The sequence below is a fragment of the Marmota monax genome, unplaced genomic scaffold (assembly GCF_021218885.2).
Source record: "Marmota monax isolate L192 unplaced genomic scaffold, Marmota_monax_Labrador192_F-V1.1 WCK01_AAM20220418_F8-fsc00086, whole genome shotgun sequence".
Taxonomy (NCBI): domain Eukaryota; kingdom Metazoa; phylum Chordata; class Mammalia; order Rodentia; family Sciuridae; genus Marmota; species Marmota monax.
In genome coordinates, this window is record NW_026693086.1 from 6,727,501 (window position 1) to 6,734,375 (window position 6,875).

Genomic DNA, 6,875 nt, shown 5'->3' on the forward strand with positions numbered 1-6,875 from the left:
ACAAACAAACAAACAAACAAAAAACCAAAACTGTTAAACAGGTGTAACCTCTTCTAGAGGTACCAGGTAAAATAGGGGATGCTTAGTTAAATATGAATTGGGAATGAGTAATTTTTATATAACTATGTTCCATGAAATAATTTGGACATGTGCTAACAATCATTTGTGTTTTCCAGGCTCAGTGGCACACATCTGTAATCCCAAAGATTTGGGAGGCTGAGGCTGGAGGATTGGCCAACCTGGGCAATTTAATGAGACCCTGTCTCAAAAAAGAAAACAAGAAAGGCTGGAGATGTAGTTCAGTGGTAAAGTATCCTGGGTTCAATGCCCAATATTGAAAAAAAACTTATTTTTGTTTGTCTCAAATATTTGTATTTACTAAATTTGGTCACCCTTTGCCATAACATTCAGCCTCTCTGATTTAGCAGAATGAGACTGTCTGGTGTGTTCCAAAATGACTTAGGCTGAGAGTTTAGCATGCACATGCTACTCCATGGGACAGGGCTCTGAATATTTGACAGACTTGATGGAAGTTGGGAAAATCCTGACTCCACTCTTTTTTTTTTTTTACTAATTATTTTTTAGTTGGACACAATACCTTTACTTTATTCATTTTTACCTGGTGCTGAGGATGGAACCCAGGGGCCTCTGACATGCTAGGCAAGCGCTGTATTGCTGAGCAATAACCCTACTAGCCCCCTGACTCTGCTCTGGAGTGGTATGGTCAAAACATACCCTTGGAGCTCCCCCTCCTGGCAGGAAGAGTAACTGAGCATCCTTTTATTTTACTCTGCCAGATAGACTCACCCCATTCACTCATCCCTACTGGTAGTGCTTGGTCTCCAGGAGCCAGACCCGCACCAGGTCACCACTGTCCTTTCCCCTAATACGTCCCCTAAACAGTTGCAACCTATTGGAGCCAGAAATTGCCTCAGGACTCATCACTTTGATCTCAAAAATGAATTGCCCTACCACCAGAGCACCTCACTTTAAATGAGATGTATTGTACATTGTATGGCATTTGGAGGGTGGTTCCTGACAGACAGAGGGAAGGATCTGGGTTGGAGTCTAAAGAGATGCTAGCTTACTGTTGGGAGAGAGACCCTCTGCCTCTGAAGAAAGAAGCTGCTCTGAAAAAGAAGTTACAGAGTGCTCCTGAGTTCAATCCCTGGTACCAAAACAAAACAAAAACAAAAACAAAAAAAAATGAATGGGTCTGGTGCAGGCTTTGGGTGGTGAGCAGGGTCAGAAGAGAATGAGAGTGAGAGACAACAAGGTTTATGGCTTTGACTTAGAGGCATAGAAAAATTTCTGGATGTCTTTGGTAGACATGGGGCACAAGGCATTGTGGGCCCTGGTATTCATGCACTAGTAGATATTTCTCTTCTTGATTGTTTGTCTCAAATATTTTTGTTTGTCTCAAATATTTTTATTTGCTAAATAAATTTATGAAATATATATATATATATATATTTATTTTGAGGTGCTGGATATGGAACTCAGTGCCTCATGTATGCTGGACAAACACTCTACCACTAAGCTTTTTCAGTCCAGCTTTTCTCCTTCTCTTCCTCCTCCTCCTCTTCACCCTCCTCCTTCTCCTCTTCCTCCTCTTCTTCTCCCCCCCCCTTTTTTTTTGGTACCAGGGATTGAACTCAGGGGCACTTGGCCACTGACCCACATCCCCAGCCCTATTTTGTATTTTACTTAGAGACAGGGTCTCACTGAGTTGCTTAGCACCTCATTTTTGCTGAGGCTGGCTTTGAACTCTCTATCCTCCTGTCTCAGCCTCTGAGCTGCTGAGATTACAGGTGTGCTCCACCACACCAGGCCAGACCCATTCATTTTGTAGGGGAGCACCCTGCAACTTCTTTCTTCAGAACAGCTTCTTTCTTCTTGTTTTAGATGTTTAAAATTCAAACAAGAATGTGTACGAGGAGGGAAATTGTAGATAACAGAAAGCCATTTGGATTAGTTTAATCAAAAAACAGAGGGACAACCAGGTGTGGTGGTACACAACTGTAATTCCAGCAACTTGTGATGCTGTGAGGCAGGAGGATCAAAAATTTGAGGCCAGTTTCAGCAACTTAATGAGACCCTGTCTCAAAATAAAAATTAAAAGGGCTGGGGATGTAGCTCAGTGGTAAAGCCCCTCTGGGTTCAATCCCTGGTACCAAAAAACCCAAACAAAACAAAAAACAGTACTAAAAACCAAAACCAAAACAACAGATAGCTGGGCATGGTGGCATATGCCTCTAATCCCAGTGACTCCAGAGGCTGGGAGGAGCTCAAAGTAGGAGGCAGGAGGATCACAAGTTTGAGGCCAGCCTCAGCAACTGAGCAAGGCCCTGTCTCATAATAAAAAATAAAAAGGGATGGGGATGTACCTCAGTGGCCCAAGTGTCCCTGGGTTCAATATCTGATAAAAACAAACAAACAACAACAACAACAACAAAAAACCAGAAAAAAAAAAGAAACAATAACAGACATTATTATTAGGGGAGTACTGGGGATTTAACCCAGGGGTGCTTTACCACTGAGTCACTTCCCCAGGCCTTTTTATTTTTTATTTTGAGACAGGGTCTCACTAAATTCCTGAGTCTGGCCTTGAACTTGCAAACTCCTGCCTCAGACTCTTGAGTTCCTGGGATTACAGGAATATGCCACTGCACCTGGCAGCAACCGGATACTATTATAAAGACATTGAGAGTTTCTCATTAAGTCTCAAGAGCTCCCAAGGAACTGAAGGAACTGGAGCTGCATGTGCTGGACTTTTAGACCTATTCTGTCCATTACAGTGGTCACTGGCCACATGTGGCTATTTAAATAAAATTAATTAAGTTAAACGGATTTTAAATCAACTAGAATTTTATTTATTTATTTAGTTATTTTTTTTTTCATACCTTTATTTTTATGTGGTGCTGAGGATCGAACCCAGTGCCTTACACATTAGAGGCAAGTGCTCCACACTGAGCTATAGCCCCAGCCCCATAGAATTTTAAATTAACTAGAATTTAGTCACACTTATCACAATTCAAAAGCTCAGTAGTCACCATGGCTGGTGGTCACCACATTGGGTAACATAGAGAACATTCCTATTGTTTTAGCAGGTACAGTTGGGCAGCGTTGCTCTAGATTATTTGTCCAGCTTATGATAATCTTTTCTTCTATCTAATCCCCAGGAGTAGAGCCTTAGCTTCTGTCAAATCAAATTTTAAAATTGTTTGCCTCTTTTCCAGGTACAGTGGTGCAGGCCTGGAATCCCAGTGACTCAGGAAATTGAGGCAGGAGGATCACAAGTTTGAGGCCAGCCTCAGCAACTTAGTAAGACCCCGTCGTAAAATTAAAATAATAAAAAGGGCTTGGGATATAGCTCAGTGGTAAAGTGCCCCTGTTTTCAGTCTGTAGTACCAGAAAAAAAAATTGTTTGCCCCACTTAAAAGTCTTCTATGAGGGGTTAGGATTGTGGCTCAGAGGTAGAGTGCTCACCTAGCATGTGTGAGGATCTGGGTTCGATCCTCAGCACCACATAAAAGTAAAAAATAAAGATATTGTGCCCACCTATAACTAAAAAATAAATATTTTAAAAAGTCTGTGGTTGCTCATATTATAATAGGGGTTCACTTGATGCTTCGACTACTTCCCTTGTGGGGAGATGTAGTCCCCCACAACCTTTTCTCCCTGATCATCTTCCCCCATCTTCTTTTCCCTAATCTTCTCCTTCCTGATCTTTTCCTCCCTGATCTTCTTTCCCCTGATCTTCTCCTTCCTGATCTCTCCTCCCTAATCTCATTTTCTCTGAATCACCTCTATAAAAGCCCCCTATTCCTGCTGATGGGCAGAATCTCAGCTCTTGGGGCAAGAGTCCCCTGTGTTTCTCCTTTGCTAGCAAAGCAATAAACTTTTTTCCTTTTTTTTTTTTTGAAAACTGTATCCTCCTTATTGCATTGGCATCGGGACAAGGACTGAGCTTTTGGCAACAATATGATAAACCTAAATCCCTCAGTATGGTCTATATGCTCTGCACAAACAGGTTTCCGATTGCTTTTTTTCAATCTCATACTCTTGGCCACATTGAAAGACACAATCTCACCCTTCTGGCTGGTTCTTGGACCATGATAGCTGACACAAGCTGGGCCAGAGTCTTAGGAGGGTCTGCTGGTGACCTTGATTGGTCCTCCCCTGATGGATTGCTATTTGTTATAGTCCTCTACAGAGTGGCACCCATGTTGGATCTTAGCTTTAAAATTGAGTTTGCTCCCTCCATAGTTGACCTTTCCTTATAAATGGTCTTGAATGTTTTGCCATTTAAGTACCACTACCTTGGTTAGGTTAGTAGACAAACTATCTAGGCCACAACTGGCCAACTTGCACATAGAGCCCCAATCAGTTGGTAGAGGAAACCATGTGGCTTCCTGGTTCTTATTTGCTAGGGACCATTCTGTAGATGGCTATATTTTAGCAGATTTGGTTACAGTTAGAGATCTTCAACTTAATTTTTACTCTGCTTTCAGATTGCTGTGTGTTGTGAGGTGGATACTGAGAATTGAACCCAAGGCTTCCTGCTCTATCACAGAGTGATTACATCCCCAGCTCTTTAAAACTTTTTTTTCAAATTTTTATTTTGAGGTAGGATTCCACTAAAGTTGCTGAGGTTGGTCTTGAACTTGCAATCCCTCTTACGTCAGGTTCCTGGGTAGCTGGAATTATAGGTGTGTGCCACCATGTGGCTCTAGACTGATTTTTCTAATAGTAGCTTTAATGTTGTAGCTTTAATTCTAGTTTATGAGTTGGCTTTGTGTTTCTGGCCCTCTGGCCAAGTCCAGACCACAGCTTGTTTTTGTAAACGAAGAAGTTTTATTAGAACACAAACACTTCTGTTCATTTACATATGATCTATGGCTGCTTTTGTACTGCAAAGACAGAGTCCAATAGTTTCAACAAAGACCAATACAAATCCTTAAACAGCTGGGCATGGTGACACATGCCTGTAATCCCAGCAGCTGGGGAGGCTGAGGAAGGAGGATCAAAGTTTGAGGCCAGATTTGCAGGTAAATGGATGGAGTTGGAGAATATAATGCTAAGTGAGGTTAGCTAATCCCATAAAACCAAATGCTGAATGTTTTCTCCTGATATAAGGAAGCTGATTTATAATACGGTTGGGAGCGGGAGCATAGGAGGATTAGATGAACTCTAGATAGGGGAGAGGGGTGGGAAGGAAGGAGCGGGCATGGGGGTAAAAAGGAGGGTGGAACGAGATGGATATCATTACCCTAAGCACCCCTGGGTTCAATCTTCAGTACCAAAAAAAAGGGCTGGGGATCAGTGATAGAGTGGGTGCTTAGCATTATGAGGTTCAGGGTTTGATGCTTGGCACCAAAACAAACAAACAACACCCCCCCCAAAAAAAACCCCACCAAAACCCAAATAAACAAACAACAACAACAAAAACGCTGATTTATTTGACAAAGGGAAGAAGAGATTTCACCGGGTCAGGTGAAGTAGCCCATGCCCATAATCACAGTAACTGGTGGCTGAGGCAGTAGAATCTTTTTTTTTTTTTTGTATTGGAGATTTAACCCAAGGGTGCTTTACCACTGAGTCACATCCCCAATCCTTTTTATGTTTTGTTTTATTTTGAGACAGGGTCTCACTAAATTACTTAGAGCCTTGCTGAGTTGCTGAGGCTGATCTTGAACATTGCAATCCTCCTGTCAGCCTCCTAAACTGCTGGGATTACAGGTATGCACCACCACATTTGGCCAGGAGAGTCTTTTGAGCCCAGGAGCTAGAGGTCAGCTTGGGCCATATAGAAAAATCCTGTCTCAAAACCAAAAACAGAACAAAATAAAACAAAAATCAAAGAAAACAAAAATCTAAAACAAAGCCAGGCATTGTGGTACATATCTGTAATCTGAGGCTGAGGCAGGAGGATCCCAAATTCAAGGGCAACCTGGGCAATTTAGAGAGACCCTATTTCAAAATAAAAAATCAAAAGGATTGAGGATATAGCTTTGTGGTACAGCACTCCTGAGTTCAATCCCCAGTACGGGAAACAAAACAAAATAAAACAAAACACCTAAGAGACCATAAAAGTAAAAACTAAGAAGAGACTCACCAAAAAATTTGCTGAGAGGGAGAAACTGAAACCCTGGGGGGAGAGGCTTTATTGCTTGTTGTTTTCCAATAAAACTGGGGAGACAGGTTGGCAAGTAAACAGGTTGACTCAAAGCTGGTTTTGAGAAAGTTAAAGGAGAGCTTTATTCTTTATCAAATTTCCACCTTTGGGGACTCAGCAGCATGGAAAGCCATCATAAGAGGAGAGGAGGCACAGTGGAGGAAGAGGCAGATTTAGCTAGGGGAAATATGTCAGTCTTTAATTTCCTTGGCATCTGTTCTCAGCAGGAGGAAGTTTTAATTCTCAGCAGGAGGAAATTCAAGAGCTATTTCAAAATCAAGGGAGTTTTGAGCATTAGGAAAGGGTTTTCATGATAATATGCTAATTAAGAATTAAAACTGGGGATGGGGATGTGGCTCAAGCAGTAGCGCACTCCCTTGGCATGGGTGCGGTCCGGGTTCGATCCTCAGCACCACATACAAACAAAGATGTTGTGTCCGCCAAAAACTAAAATGTAAATAAAATATTAAAAAAAAAAAAAGAATTAAAACTGAACACTTTAGCTGGGCCCGGTGGCCTATGCCTATAATCCCAGTGGCTCAGAGGCCAAAGCAGGAAGATCATGAATTCAAAGCCAGCCTCAGCAATTTAGCAAGGCCCTAAGCAACTTAGTGAGACCATGTCTCTAAACAAAAAATATAAAACTGGCTGGGGATGAAGCTCAGTGGTTAAGCCCCCCTGCATTTGATCTTCAGTA